The sequence below is a fragment of the Pseudorasbora parva genome, chromosome 11 (genome assembly GCF_024679245.1).
Source record: "Pseudorasbora parva isolate DD20220531a chromosome 11, ASM2467924v1, whole genome shotgun sequence".
In the NCBI taxonomy this organism is placed as follows: Eukaryota; Metazoa; Chordata; class Actinopteri; order Cypriniformes; family Gobionidae; genus Pseudorasbora; species Pseudorasbora parva.
In genome coordinates, this window is record NC_090182.1 from 13,404,769 (window position 1) to 13,421,921 (window position 17,153).

A 17,153-nucleotide genomic window follows, 5' to 3' on the forward strand; every position below is an offset into this window, starting at 1 on the left:
AGAAAGCACTTGAAGTGTCAGCGTTAACTACTAGGCCATACATAGCCTCATTTTAGCAATATATATTAATTTGCAAATTATCTGATGCTGTATTTTTTCATTTAGATCTGAAAATATGCCTGATCGTATGCTCCACATGGAGATCTGATCTCAAAATCATTGCGTTCATCTGGGATTGCATGAAGAAACTGCGGCGATGTGCTCAAAAAGTTATTTATAGTCAACAGAATGTATAAAGAGGACCATCCCAAAAAAAGTTTTGAAAAACAAAAATACCACACCAGTCCTCATATATACATTATTAATTTACAAATGAAACAATATATTATTATAAATAACATAAATAGAACAACATGTCCTCTAACCAATACGCCTATATAGGTCGTTTGTCACTTCCTTGAAATACGAGCCATAGGAGCATTTACTAAAGTTGCGCCCCAATCGACAATATTTTAATTAATGAAATATGACCCATGGGAGTGTTTACTAAAGTTGTACTCTGACAGGACACTTTCATTTTAAAGCATTTTTCCCTTTTATCTGCGTAATGTTTCAGGTTTTGCATAGCTCAGTTGGTAAAGCATTGCACTATACAACAGCATGTGATCATGCGATCGGGTAGGTTTAGGGATGGGGTGGGTGTAGATGTAAATAAAATAGTGTAATGCTAAATGTAAATATGACAAATGGTGGTAAAAAGTCCACAAAGTGCATTAAAATAAACACGGATTTTAACGACATTTCATTTCATGACGTCACGTAACACGGCACTGTTACTATTTTTACGCCAGCTAGAGGGCGCATGACCTTAAAACGTAAAAAAATGTCATAATAAAGTGTTTAAAAAATGCGGTGTTTTTTTTTTTGGAGAACAGTTTGAAATAGAATATATACAAATCCTAATAAATAAATATATTGCACACCGCCCATAACAAGCCACGCGATTAGAGGTTTCATTCATGTCTGCTGCGAAAGCAATGCAAGGTGGTCCCTGTCTCTAACCCTAAGTATGAGTGATGATAATAGTGATGATAATAGTGCTGATATATGATCACCAAAAACAGAATCTCCTTTACTGGATCTGTAGGCAGTATATCTACTTCCTCAATCCCGTTACAACACTGTCTTCCATCTCAACCATCACGGTTAACAGCCTGTCCAGTCAATCAAGCCAAAGGAGGAAGAGAAGATGGAGGAAAAGAAAGGAAAACAAAGAAAATCCCTCCTTGATGTGTGTAGGCTGACAGCTCTATCCAAGCCCCCAGTGTTGAAATCAAGCTGTCACTCTTCCACCATGGAAATAGAGGAATTGTGCGCTCAGATTTAAATACCGCCTATAATAGCTTCCCATCTATCAGGCCTGCTGGCCGGTTATTCTTAGACACATACATTAGCCCTTGGCCCAGATAGGAATGTCACCAGATTAAACATCCAATTTGTTAACCGGGCCAGGCCAGGGGTGCTGCTTCTTGACAGAACTTACAAACAAGCCCAAATGGCCCCATTTTTCACCCACAGGCCTGCTGGATTTTTCTATTCAGAGAGAGGGAACCACTACGGATGAGGAGAGAGAGGGAGCGTGGAAGGATTTTTTTGTGGGTGGAAAAACGAGGAGAAATGGTAGGTGTTTTCTCAAGCCACTTAATCTCAGGAAGAGCCATAAAGACTAAAAAAAGAGTTTTTGTCATGCAGTATTAATTTCGGGAATATTCCCTCATTAAAGCACGGCAGAAACAGATATTCCGTCAAAGCCTACAGTAAGTCTTTCTCATTGCCAAACACCAGCATACGGCGTGCTGAGCGGCTTCTTAAAGGGGTTCTTTCCCATGCATCATCACGACTGACGGAAAATAAACAGCACATTGTAAGAAGATTATTTTAAAGAAATAGTTCACCCAAAATTCTGCCATTATTTACTCAACCGCATGCCTTTCCTTTATCTCGAGTGGGCTGTTAACCACTGTGACTGAATCAGCAAGTTGAATATGAGTACTGGATTCATGAATGAATCATTCAGAAAGGTTTTGTTAACTGGCTTAACCAATTCACTGAAAAAAAAAAAGAAAAAAAAAAAAGACATTGCTGCACCAAGATAAACTGTGGTCTGTTCTGCTTCAATTTTATGAAACTTTTATGGTGCTTTTTAGTCATTTTGAAGCTTTTGTCACAAGATTCTTCTTCTTATATCCTTAAATAAAAAAGAAATTCATACAGGTCATATGTAAATAATGACAGAATATATACTTTGGGCTGAACTATTCCTTTTAAGTCCAGGGGATCCAGAACATCCCACGCTGTTAGACATCACTAATCCTCGACAGCGCAGCGGCCCTGTCAAAGCCTAGCGAGTGAACAGATATATACACTGAAGATGAAGTCGTAGATTAGAGCGAGCGAAGGCCCTGTGGACAGATTGGGAGCATATTGGGGAACAGAGGGAGAGACAGTGAAGCAGATGCCACCAGTTAAAACCCTCAGAATGGGAGAAAGAGTGAGAAATATGGGCGTCCGACACCGCTCGGCTGGTGGAAGCCGTCCGTGGGGAGATATCTTACTCAGGGGAGGGAGTGAAAGAATCTGTGAGGTCACTGCACACTACAGCGACAGTCAGCGCTTTCACTGTCAGCTGGAAGATCAAATGTTTACAACAGAAATTGTTTGTAAATGACTCAATTACTTTTATGAAATAGAAAAAAATCAAAGTGAATATTCTGCAGAATTTTCTTAGATTTTAATAAAATAAAAATAAAACTATTTATATATTTTATAATAAAGTTGCACATGTTAAACAATTTTTTTTTTCTTTTGTCTAAAATTCTGTTGTATAAATTATACAAATTCAAAACTGGCCAGTCCAATTTACTTCCTTCTTCCACAGATCACCAGGGGTGTATTCCAGAAAGCAGGTTATGTGACATACCCAGGTAAGTTAGCGGATAACCTCAACTTTCAGTTCCAAATAACTCAATTTTCATCATTCAGGCAAGTGTTGTACATCATTATAATCTGGTAGGTTTCTGTTGTTATTAAAAGAAAACATTGAAAAAAATCATTGCATAACTTCCAAATACTTATGTACATTAAGTAGGTTATGTAAATCGCCATTAAACCAAAGAAGAAGAAGGAAGTAGAATGGCAGGCTTTTTCTTCGTGTCTTTTTCCAATCATCGATCCGTTGCTCTGTTGAGAATATTTTGTGTGTTAACCGGGAACATACTCTGATTTTGCTGAACTTACTCCCGGACGTGTTTTTTGGAACTACTCAGCATACCTTGAGTAAGCAAGGTTTGGGTTAATCAACCGGGAGTTCGAGGTATATGTGACATAAGTTAACCTTGATTTATGGAACACCCCCCTGGTTTGTAGACCAAAAAAAAGGGTAAACCCAGCCTGATCTGCCGGCGATTTGACTGAAACATGTACATTCATTTCTACTGCTTTTCGTACACGTCTGCAGGAAGCAATCACAGTCTGGCTTATCCACCTGGCGCACTATTGCCGGGTTTAACACGATGACAGATAGAAAAGTGATGGGTCGTTGCCCGTTGATCACGCCTCTCGTGGTCTGATTGGTTGAAGGACCATCCAGTTATGTAAAGTCATTTGAATTGTGCTTGTTTATCACACCTCTTGTGCAGTAGAACATACAGAGCAGTCTTAAATTGAGCTTGGTCTGGTGATAGCCAGACAATTGTTTATCCATACATTCCCTCAAATTGTCTATACATTGAAAATAAACTGTGATAATTCACTGTCACAATTATCCCTATGTGTTCTAAGAAAGAAATTAACACAGTTTCAGAACAACTTCAATGAGTAAATGATGGCAGCCTTTTTAAAACGATCACAAAATCTTAAAGTGATTTAACACTTTAAATAAGCTGCCTTGAAATACAGTAACACAGTTGAATGTTCTAGTGTTTGAACCAAAGCGGAACACGAGGTAAATCAGGGAGCTAAGTGAGTGAACCACAATACATATGAGAGTCCTTTAAGACCAGTAGAATAAAAGAGTCAGTCTGTGAAATAGCCTCTGCCTCTTTAAGTAGAAACTAATATAATTTCTCTCACGCCAGCAAACAGGAGTATTTTATTATTCCAAAATCGTTCTTCGGGGGAAAAGTGATTTATACCTCACTTTATCTGTCAGACAAATGTTTCTCTTTATGGCTATTACCATTCCGAACCGGCGGCAGGCAACACAAAACTAATATAGTGTGTGAAGTATTTAATTAAGTATCTGGGTAGGGATGGCTGAACGTCTTGCTTTATTGAACCAAAATTAAAAATAACTCCTCCATTTGAATAACGCCTAGGGCTTGCCTCTCATCCGCCTCATTTTAATATCACTCATGCCACTTTAACCTTTTCAAGCACCACGTCCGTCGTTTGTTTGTCAGTCAAGAGAAATCAGCACTCACATAGTCGTTCTCAAACAGCTTTACAAAACTGTGTATTTGCAACAAGGAACACAAATACCTCCAGGTCAGTCGGGCTGTTTTTGCCTGTGTGGGGTGTGTTTTGCTTTGTTTTTGAAGTGGGAAGTTCGAAGCTAAGATGAAGAAGAACCGACATATCAGCCCTAGATACATACAGTATGTTGATTTGAAAAGCACACATGATGCAATGCTTACATAGTAAATGTAATTTGCAGGAGCTTTGAAGTGTTTAGAGAGCAGCAGCCATTTTGGGGCGCATCAGACACTGGGTATAATTAAACACGACGGAAACACAAATAATGGAGGGAGAGAACTTATTCTGAACGTGAACGCCACAGAAAACAAAATCGAATTACCAGAAACGGGGCAGGGCTGCCAGAAAAGATGAAAGTTCACTCTTCATTCAGGGTGAAAAGAGAACAAGTGAGAAAGAGATAAAGAGTGAAAAAAAAAAATCCAGATGCAGGTTTTAAAATCACAGAGCAGATATTATCCATCTGTTTGGCACACCTCATTCTCTGCTGCATTGAGGAGACGGTCATGGACAAGGTGAACCCAGCATCACCATCTGGCTGTGTGCTGGCCTGGACAGAACCGAGGACAGTTACACACTCCAGAGAAACACACACACATGCACGCAGTCGCCAACATCTTCTCAGAATCTTCCAGTGCAGATTGCTGCATTTCAATCGATCGCGTTCAATGTTTATTTAACGTTTTCTCTTTTCTTCCTGATGGGGCTTTGTTTGGAGGAACGTTAATCAAATCATAATAAAATAAATATAATGAAATTAGATTAAATTCAAATATTAGCTCGAATACTTTGGTAGAAACTTAAAGTGTGTGTGTGTGTGGGAGGGGGGGGGGTCTTATGCTATTTATTTCATGCATTCTGACTTATTTACACAGTTAAAGACATGGATTCTCATGCTAAACATGGACAAATTTTAAAAAATTTAAAAAATGAGTTCGAGGTATGACGGAGTATTTCTGTGCAAAATAGACTCCTTTAGGACTTAAGTTTCGAAACGTTTTTTTCTGAGTATGGCCCTGTATGACACAAAGGGCAGAATTCCTTGTATGAGTACTCCCGTATGAGCGTGTGCACATCAACCAGAGCGAGAGCAAGAGCACGTCGATTGACGAGCTTTGCTCAGGTTACGGAAGCCATTGACGACGCTCTCTGTCATTTTGGTTTTAGACCACCAAATTAACAGTGTCACTAATATTTTTGGTTGTGAGGGAAATATAACCTTGTAAGGAAATATAACCAAGTGTTAAGGAAACAGGGGATGCAGTTTTTCCAGAGCAGCAACAGAGATCTGCAAGTGTGTGTGTGTGTGTGTGTGTGTGTGTGTGTGTGAGACTCTTTAGCTCTGCCTACTGCACACTTGCACGCAATCGGCTGTTTTCAGAAAGACTCAGTACAGTGTCTGTCTTTTATAAATATGATCAAACTAAAAACTCTTCGGAGATATGGATTCAACGCTACTCTATAGGTACTCAAGATTAACATTGGGAGAATTGGCAGAAACTGTGTTATGTACCCTTTAAATGCTTTGGACGAAATCATCCATTCACATGTCACATGCACATTTAAATTTGGCCAGTCCAATTTAGTCTCAACTTCCCCAGATGACATGCTTTGTGGATAAAGACAGTCTTAATACCTCTTCTCAAGTTTAATATTCCCCCTTTTCTTCCCGGACAGGGCTCGAGCCTTACCGCAAAGTCCTAAAGCACGTGTGTGTGAGGAGAGTTCGGGCTCTTGTTCGCTCAGGCAGGCTATGAGTGTACACAGCTGGGGTGAGTTTGACTTAATGAGAATCTGTTCAACAGTGCCGCATGGAATCCAGGCCTGCAGGTGAAGACTTTATGTTTTGATTTACATTCCACAGAAATTTGATGAATGCCGCACTTTTTTCCCCACATTCTCAAATCAGCATCTCGTCTGGTGAGGCTCAAAGTTACCAGAAAGGCCCCGAGTGAGCTCAGTAAAAGTATGACAGTGATAGAAAGCTGACAATTCTGGGAAAGAGAGAGGTCAAGTGTTTAGCCACGGCTGCTCCCAGATTGCAAACCTACACCCACTGAACACAAACGTGCTTGTTTGTTAAACAGCAGAATGGATTTACTCTATGTACTCGGGCGGGCGGTTACGCTCAGATAGCGTATTGATTTATCGGAGGCTGGTCACTTGGGATCGTAGATTTAAACTGTAGCGCGCTATGGGGTTCGGGGTCATGTGATTTGTACGCCATTAAATCCAGCATGACTGAAGTAGACAGTTTGGACTGAGCCGGCACACAGGTGGTGTGTTTATTAGTAGTTACAGAACAAAACAGGCTGTCAGAAGATGATGCCACTGTCTGTACAGTAAGATATGATTGAAAATAAATAAAAGGAAAAATCTGCTTCATTTTAAATTTGACGCTCATTTTAGGATGTTGTGCTTTCCCGGTCTTAATAATGTACAGTGCATATTTTCAAGACAAAAATCTTTTAAATTAATAGCAATTCTGCAATGTACAAAACAGAATCTTTTATCTTATTAATATTGTGTAATGATATTGATTTCTTTTAAACTGGCTTAACCATCAGATTCAAACTAATCAGAAGCACAATGATTATATTTAATAGTTTAATTTGTATTTGATAAATATTATAATTATTAAACATAGTATCAAAGGTTTAATGCTATGTATCTTATATTGCCACCTGAGTACAAAGATAACATTTTTAAGTAAATAAATAAGTATATATATATATATATATATATATATATATATATATATATATATATATATATATATATATATATATATATATATATATATTATATATATTATAATGAAATTATTTGGGAATATATTGCCATTGGCACAACTTAAAACTATTTTCTTTTGGTGTGATACAATTGTAATTTAGAGGAAAGAGAAAATAAAAAAGACCTCGGAGAATGAATTTGATCAGACTGCTATTGTCACGAGTTGAAGTATTGATCCTGGTGCGGCACTGGATTCGGGTTGTAGTGTATTTCATTTGTGTGGATGTGTTGATAAGTTGGAAGATCTGATAAGTGATGTTAGTGGTGTCCCTTAGAGAGCTGCATTCTATAGTCTAGACTTTCGTCCCGTCAGGCGGGATGTATTGTGTTATTAAGAGGACAAGTGCTGTGATCTCCTTTTTGAGACTGCTCCACACAAGTTCTCGTATCACAAAAAAGCAGCGTGGGGACGGTGCCACTTTCCGAGGAGGACAAACAGAGAGAACAGCTCCTGTCACGTCCCATCAGAACGTGTGAGATTAAAAAAAGCTGCCACTCAATTAATAAATCACCTCCTCCCTTACAGCTGTGGGAGCAGCTGGTCTCTCTGGCACTAATAACGGAGAGTGAGGGGCTGAGGAAAATGACGAGGAGGCCCGAGGCCCAAGGCCCTGTGGTGTGACAGCACCTCCTCAGCAGTCAAAGAGCCCACATGCCTGTGGAGGACTTCATCACCCAGAGGAACACTTGCACTGCTCAGTGGATGCTCTTCCAAAGCTCAGGAGACTGCTTGGAGATCTCACTAATGTTCATTGAAACTTTGGTTTTACAGAAATTAAGAGACACAAATAAAGCTTATATAATAAATAAAATAAAGATAATTATAGTAATTATATACATGTGTTTGTATAAGTGTGTTATGTTAGAAATGGTCGTTTGGATATATATATATCAAACAAGACTATTTCTATTATGTAAATAATAATAATTAATTACACACACACACACACAATTGTTTTTGTGACATATGGGGACATTCCATAGGCATAATGGTTTTTATACTCTACAAACTGTATTTTCTATCCCCCTACACTGCCCCTACCCCTAAACCTACACATCACAGGAAACATTCTGCATTTTTATTTAAAAAAAAAAAATCATCCTGTATGATTTATACGCATTTTGAAAAGTGGGGACATGGCCAATGTCCTCATAGTTCACCCTCTCTTGTAATACCTATGTCATACCCATGTCATTATACACAGTTGTGTCCTCATATGTCACAAAAACATGCCCCCCTCCCCACACACACACACACACCCACACACATATGATATAATATAATATAATATAATATAATATAATATAATATAATATAATATAATATAATATAATTCATATTATATTATATTTTTCTTGTAAAAATAAAGGTATACAGTTAAAAGGTAAAAATATTAAATTTAATTTTAAAATATATAAAAAAATATCTTTATTTACAAACACAAATTCAAATACACCTGTGGATTGCAAGGCTCGAAAAATACTAGCATTTCTGAAATACCTCCAACTTTTGGGTCACAAGAACCACTACAGTCTCCCTTTGCTCTCTATTTAATCTCATTGCTGTCTAGGCAAATCTATTAAGCTCTCATTTGAGGTTTTTCTTTCCTAAAAGAATAGGTGAGGTGAAACAAGACCTGCATTTCAATATTCAAGTAGTCAATGAAACTCTAAAGAGGGAAAAGTTCTGCATAAGTGGAACCGAACTGCTATAAAAACAGCCGATATTTCAGCGTGGCAGCGTGCCGAGGGACAGAGAGGGATGGAGAGCGAAAAAGAACAGGAAGAAGGGGCCCAAAGAGAGCGGTGCAGGTGTGAAGTTTGGACGCGGCCCAGCTCCACACACTCCGTTTCGCGCATACGCACTCAATCACGCAGGTCACACACCAACACACTCCACCGCACTGATCTCGCCAAATACCTCTCATGACAAAGGAATTATCTCAGCATCAGCTGCTGGGCGTGCTCGCTCGCATTCTCTCATTCTCGAGATCTTCAGCCAGCCCCGTGTCATCTTAGCAACTGAGTTTGTGTATGTATAATATGGATACTGTATACAGTGCAAAACAAACAAAGCCCTAACAAATAGCAACAGGGGGCTGAATGGAGATCAAAATGGTCAACATAAACAAACATGCGCACGCACAACGCCAGAATTCCCTGGGAACGGGCTTATCGCCCTATCTGATTGGCTGAATTTTAGATACAGGATGAATGTGATGGTTGAAAAGCAGCAGAGCGCATGAGAAATTATACATCTCTATCTCAGAATTCTGGAGCCATTTAAAGTGTAAATGGCTGCCATTGCAGAATAAAAACGTTTCGTTTGTGCTTAAGATTTCTTAGATTTCCAAATGGAATAAGTGACTCATCGGGAACTGTCAGCAACATGTACCCAAAAGATAAATAAAACTAAAAGGCCTGTAATAAAAAAAAAAAGGCCTGTTCACACCAAGGACAATAATGATAACTACAACATTTTAATAATCATTCTAATTGTATGAGAATAGGGAAGTCCGCGCCACAGCTAGAATAATAACAGAGGAAAAATATAATTGGAATCACTTCTGAACGTTTATTCCCAGATGATGAGCGATAAAAACACTGACAGCTAATCAGAATCCACCGACTCTACGGAGCTTGAGTTTAAAGAGGCAGTGCTTACAATTAACAGAATGTTAATATGTGTACGATAATGTAGTTTTGATGTGAACAGACCTTTATTCAGTCATGAAATTCATGGAATCCTTTGAAAAGTTGTGATTTGCGCTTAGTAGAAAGCAGAAGTTTTATTCGCAGCCATAATTCAATTGTAAATGTCACTTTTTTTCAGAGCTGCGCTGCTGTTGTTCAAGTCACCTGTTTCTCCTTATCGCAGCGCTTCATGATGTCACCGTGTTCTCGCAGAGAAAGGATACACGGGAAGGGAGGAGAGAGAGTGTGTGTGTACAGCCTTTTACACAGCCCTGATTTGTAGGGAAAGCCATGGCGCAACTGAAGCAATTTGTTCTTTGCCATCTACGACACATGGCCAGACGAAACGCAGCCCTACTAATTGCTCTGCCTGTAACCCCCACCCTTTTCCGAAGCCACATCTCTCTCTCACACACACAAACAAACGCACTTGCAAATGCGCATGCAGTCGAGCCAGGCAGCCAGGTCAGAAAGGTCACAGGGGAACTGGACCGATTCTGGTTTTCTCCTGCTCTGCTCCAGTCCAGTTTCAGGCTCCATTCAGTCGGGCTGCTAAATGCCTCATCAACATGTTTAATCAAATTAGTAAGCAGCCAAAAATTGACGCTTTTCATTAATTATACAGGATAATTCTAATTGCAAATTCAAATGTATTCGCTCTGAACAGAAGGTGTTCAGTAATATTTCAGGGAATTTGCATATTAAATGGGGGTCGTTCTGCATTATGTATGATAATATATGCGCATTGTCTTTATTTTTAACTCGCGGGCCATATGCGCCGCTGCTTGCCAGAGCAGGTGAAAAAAGTCCGGAGTGTTTAATTTTGCTGAACAAACGCATCGAGGCGGCTTGTCAAGGGGCTGTATGGTCGGTGTCAATCTTTGTTTTTTTTCTGTTTTCCCGACCCTTCTTTTGATTACAGCCGGCGGCACGGCCACCGGTTAACAAACTCCGACGTGTGCCTGTACAGGAAACAGGAAGTCCCACGCGTCTGACTCTTCCCGTGTCATTCGCCTTTTGTTGTCGCTGGTCCCGATTCATCTCGTCTAGTCTGTATCAGAGCCGCCCCGTCAGCAGTTCTGCCCTGCCAGGGGTGGACGTCTCCTGCCATGTGGCTATCGCGGCAGTGTGCGTTATCCCAGACAATGAGCAGCGTCCGCAAAATGTGAGGCAGACACAAACCACGCACTCAGAGAATATTACATTACCCACCATAACGACTCAGAGGTCTTCAGATCACGTCTAGCTTTAATGAGCTACACTTTAAAACTAAATTCTCATTAACAGGCGTTACTTTCTCAAATAACTTTACTGATTGAAAACATGCTGGGGGTATGTGACCCTGGACCACAAAACCTGTCATAAAGGTACATTTTTTGAAATTGAGATTTATACTTTATCTGAAAGCTGATAAGATGATAAGCTTAATATTGATGTATGGTTTGTAAGGACAATATTTGGCCGAGATGCAACTGTATGAAAATCTGGAATCTGAGGATTCCAAAAAATGTAAATATTAAGAAAATCACCTAAAAAGTTGCTTAAATTAAGTCCTTAGTTATGCATATTACTACTAATTATACATTTTGAATAGATTTACAGCGGGAAATGTAATATCTTAATGGAACATGATCTTTATATAATATCCTAATGATTTTTGGCATAAAAGAAAAATGTATCATTTTGACCCATACAATGTATTGTTGGCTATTGCCACAAATATACCTGTGTGTCTTATTACTGGTTTTGTGGTCCAGGGCCATATTTAACGCCATCACTGTTTGTATTGTTAGATAGTACTCAAATGTAATGCAAAAGGTTTTTGAAAGAAGTCTCTTATGTTCAACAAGGCTGCATTTATTTGATCAAAAATATAGCAAAAATGACACATTAATATTGTGACAATTTAAAAGAACTGTTTTGTATTGTATAATATTTTAAAATGTAATTTATTCATGTCATATCAAAGCTGAATTTTTGGCATCATTACTCCAGTCTTTAGTATCACACAATCCTTCAGAAATCCTTCTAATAAGCTGAATTGATTCTTATTAATATCAATGTTGAAAACAGTTGCGCTGGGTAATATGTTTGTGCATGCCACAACATACTTTTTCAGGATTCTTTTGTAAATATAAAGTTATAAGGAGCAGCATTTATTTGATACATTTTTTGATCAGTTGATAAATTGAATTTGCCCTTGCTGAATAAAAATATGAATTGCTTAGAAAGAAAAATACTGACTTTTGAACTACCTTAACATGTTTTTGATCAATCTTTTTAACTTGTTGTCCAGTATAAATATAAAAAAAGCCATATAAAGACGGTAAATAAGTGAAAATTTGCCAGTGCATAATTTAATTTAGGTTAACAAGTATTAAAGTGCCTCTGATATGCTTTTTTGAATATTTTCTTTCTTGTGGTGGGTAATATAGATCAGCAAAAATGTATAGATGAAATTGCACAACAAATAAAGTTATTGAATCAATTCTGAATCGAGAACATACCAATGTAACAATGCATACATTTCCATAATGCCAGTCTATCATCTTGATTGGCTGTCTGTGAACAACATCTACTTTGACCTGCCCTCAAACTGTAGTTGTACCTGAGGTCTAGACGAATTTGGTTCCTGTTGTCGACATGTCTAAGAGAGGCTATTTTCAGCGCCGCGAATCCACTTTGCATGCACTTAAAAAGGATGAGGACTCGGAAATGATACGGAAAAACCAACACCATTGTCATTGTTCGTATCACTGTGTCTCAAGTGCTGATGACCTCCAAAACAAAATCAGGAACCTTTAAAATAGCATAATAGGGGCACTTAAATATTTTATGCAGTGTCGTTCTCAAGTAAATTTACCTTGTTTCAAGGCTTTTTAGATAGTTTACCTAGAAAATAAATGTATTGAAATGTAACATTCAGATGCAAAATGCACTATTCCCTGCGATTGTGGTTTCTGTGTGAAAAATGCTAGGAAGTACACATTCTCAGACTGTTACTTAACTGTGCCATTAAAATGAAAAGTGTAATGCAATTACATACTCTGTATAATGAGTTACACAACATTGTAAAGTGTTACTTTTAAAAAGTACCATTCCTCAACACAGTGATACTGATTCAGGTGAGGGATCCGGGTACAGGCAGAAGTGGAAACCAATGCTCTAGTTGAACCGGAATACAAAGACTCCAGGAGCCTGAGTTGCATTTCAACTGTCATTAAATTTGCAAGCTGTTTTATTGGAATCAGTTTAAAACAAGATAGACGTATAAATGGGTATCAACTTCTGTGTTACCGCCTGGCACGGTCCCAAGTCAGTTTTCTGACGAAAAAAGGAGTGATTCTTCAAAAGGAGATGAAAGGAGCGTTTTTTCGCCGCGGAGAGAGCAGAACAATGATGTGGTTCGGGAAATTGAACTTCGTTTATTTAAAATTACTCTATGCTGTTTGAACTTGACGCAACATTACCCAGTTGCACGTACAGGGAGAGTCGACCGAATTGCATTAGTGAGAATCACAAACTGCATCCCTGTAGTTTCAGGAACAAATCTCATTTTCCTTTCACTAAGAGCACACGCCAACACAGATAGACGAGATACAGACTCGGACCCCTTTCGAAGTGGCAATCTTGTATAACGCTTATTGATTTTTGTGAAGAGGAATCTTCATCAAGCCGTTATTTACCTCTTAAAACAGTTTGGCACGAACTGACATGTTCTTTAGAACTGCGGTGCTGTTGCAGAGGTGTTAATGCACCTTAGACTGGCAGAGGAGGGGCTCGTAAGACCCTTTAAAGGTAAAGATTAATTACAGGCTGAGGTTAGGTGTTTGCGTGAGGGATGATGACAGCGCACAGCTCACAGATGAAGGCGCGCTCTTAATGAGCCGAGATCACAGTTCCCAACATTCCATCTCCGTTATACAGGACGGGCCTTTATTAAGTGCCGTACATTACGCTGTCACGCTTTAAACATGTTCACACCAGCGCATATTCACCTGTCCAACACCGTGCACACGCTGTTTTGAAGAACCAGGTTGGTCTATCAATTCAGGTACATCCTCATTCTGAAGAACAGATTGTATACATAAATTAAACATGCAAACAAAAGAAGAAAGTCAAAAAATAAAGACAAAAGCTATGTTTAGGTGGGCTACATAAGGTTAGAACATTATGGACGACTTCCAAGGTTATAAGTATATGGGTATTTAGTGTTGGGGAAGCTACTTTAAAACTGTAGCTACATAAGCTAAAAGCTTATGATAATTTAAAATAAACTATTTAAAAATGGCTACTACTGTTCAAAAGTTTGCAGCACACGAAAAAAGAAAAAATATATTTTACTACTTGTTTAAATTGCTTAGATACATTGAGCTAAAGCAACACAATTGCTATACATTTTGTCCTAACTTAATTTGATTGTGTTCAATCCACTTGTGGATGATTTGTGTTGCATTAACTGAAACTGGGCGGGGCTTTTTAGTTCCCAGCATGCTTTGCATAAATCAAGAGAGAGTAAATGTTGTTTTTTTTTTTATATGTAATTTTTTTTATTATATTTATTTTTGAGCAAGATGAGAAAGGGAGAGACTTGATTGGGTTTTATAATGTTTAATATTTAATTAGGTTGATTTAAAATTTAAATTTAAAGGTAAAAATAAAATGTAAATAAAACTTTACAGTGGGTTACCATTGTGGAAAAGAGTGGAGCATTTGCTTAGGCTGTGGACTAAAACATGTTAAAACATGTTATCACGGCTTTGTTGAAAGAGCTTTTGCTTAGCGTTTAATGTGTGTTATTGCTAGCTAAAAGTTTGTCAACTAGCTAGTGCAGTATTATAATTCAGTTGTGTAACATTAAATTATATGAAACTGAAGTGGATGAATGAATATATGAAATTGAATACATGAATCATATCAGGAAGCCATATACAAATCTATTTGAAACTACTCAACTGGATTACTTAAAATGTATTCATTCTATGATGTTGAAGTTACATGATACTTCACACAATTTAATCTTTTAAATCCAACACGCTTTTTTAGTGCATTTATTTGATACAAATACAGTAAAATAGTAATATTGTTCATTTAATTATAATAATATATAAATAAAATACACCTATGATATACTTATAATAATATAAACATATAACATTTCATATTTTGTTATCATAGTCATTTATTCCTGTGATGCCAAAGCTGAATTTTCAGCATCATTACCCCAGCCTTCAGTCACATGATCCTTTAGAAACCATTTGAATGTGTTGATTTGCTGCTTGAGAAACATTTTGTATCATTATGATTAATTTTGAAAACATTTTGCTACTTACAATTTTTTTTTTTTTTTTTTTTTTTTTGGGTAGAAACCGATATATATTTTTTCAGGATTCTTTGTTGAATAGAAACTTCAAGTGTACAGAAATTATTTGAAATTCTGACATTTTTGTCTCAATGTAAAAGTCTTTACTGACACTTAATGTCCTTACTGAAATAAAGTATTAATTTCTTGCAAATAAACTCCCAAAACTTTAGAAAATTTTGAACATTTGTGTACGTTAAAAGCTACCAAGCTAAAGCAGATAACTACCCTAAAGCCATTAAAGGAGGCAATATGATTAAAAACATTTTTTTTTTTTTAAATTGTAAGACAAATACATGCAGCACAAAAAATTATTTGAATCATTTGTGATTCACTTGAATTGTCCAAATTAACTGATTTACTGCAATGAATGAGATCTATCAGTTAAGCAGTGACGTACGCTAGTATTTTGCCACATGGCTATTCGCTGGAACAATGCTGAAGTGTTGTCATTCTACTTCAAAGTGAATGAAGGACAAGCAGCAAGTCTTCTCTTAGCTATCAATAAAAGTGGCAAAAGAGAAATAAGGTATATATGTTGAACCGAAACCAAATAATACATAACTCCTGATTCCATTTCTCTCTATTGCATTTGAAATCATCTCATCACAGGAATAATTCCTAACTCTCCTCTATTAAAGCCAGTCAGGGGAGCCAGCAGCCCCCCAGGGCGCTACCGTCATGGCCGCCAGCAGCGTACTCAAGCCCAGCCATGGCTAAGTGTGAGCTGGCAGGCCTGAGAGAGGCTTTGGCTCTGCTGGTCTGTGAATGCTGGAGTCCACTACCGCAACGCGCAGAGGACGGCGGGTCCGTCCAAGGACACATTGCTCCTGGAGAAGGACCCTGGACAGATGGGCGGCTGGATCTCAGAAGTGTACACTAACCACTGATGTCAGGCCAGAACTGCTCTCTGGTTGCCAACAGTAACATTATGCTCACTTTCTAGTCAGTTATGACTGAGGACACTTGACATATATTGCTCGTTTCTAAAAGGCCCTCGCATGTAGTTCATTTGACATTCAAAACAAGTAAATATGAATTCAAATGCGCAGGCAGCACATAACAGCTTTGCTTCATTGCCGTTAAGATACCGATGTTTACCCGACACTCGTTTGTTTGGCATTTTTCAGCACGTGTAGCCTGACCCGGTGATTTAGAGGCAGCTCTCGATAGCGTACAGCCTGCTTAATGACAGTTATTTCCTCCCATAAGAGCAGCTCTGAATTAGTGCTCAAATATGATCCCTTATTATAGTCAATAAAACATGCCATTCTAATTATGAGCAAGTGAAGCAGCTCAGGACGGGGAAAAAAACCCAATGCATGTCTTCGAAACTGATATCTCTATCAGAGAGCTTGCTGCTGATCCTCAAGAACGGAAAATATCAGAGAAAACAAGCCTGTATATTTAATTAAGATCTCTTTTGATGGTTATTTCAAATTGAGATGTTACACTTAACATTTGCGCAGCCTTTTTTCATGTTTCCCCAGCTGTAAAAGAAAACGCGTGTGCATTTGAATAATAATTATATATTATGCCATGCAGCACATAATATTCTGTGATGGTATGATATCTAATGATGCCCAGATGGATGTTGGTGTGTGTTTGTGTTGTGGATGCACCTGAGCGCTCAGTGCCAGTAAAACTCCTTTTCCTCCCTGGTGGCATCGCAACTTCACCACCGAAGGAAAACACAGAACGCTGCCAAGGCTCTTGTGCGCTGCCCAGTCGCTGCGCCGCTCTGCCAAAAGCATTTTCTCACTCGCTCACTGCCATTTCCATTTCTGCCAACTTCCAATGACAATGTTATGCTTGTTTGCACCATAAATAC

General features: G+C 38.3%; 1 protein-coding gene across 3 annotated transcripts in view; it reads right to left on the reverse strand.

Annotated features, from left to right (window-relative positions):
- The window catches only part of LOC137092731 (transcription factor COE3), a 116,762-nt gene that overhangs the window by 45,172 nt on the left and 54,437 nt on the right, over window positions 1–17,153 (reverse strand). The window lies entirely within an intron of this gene.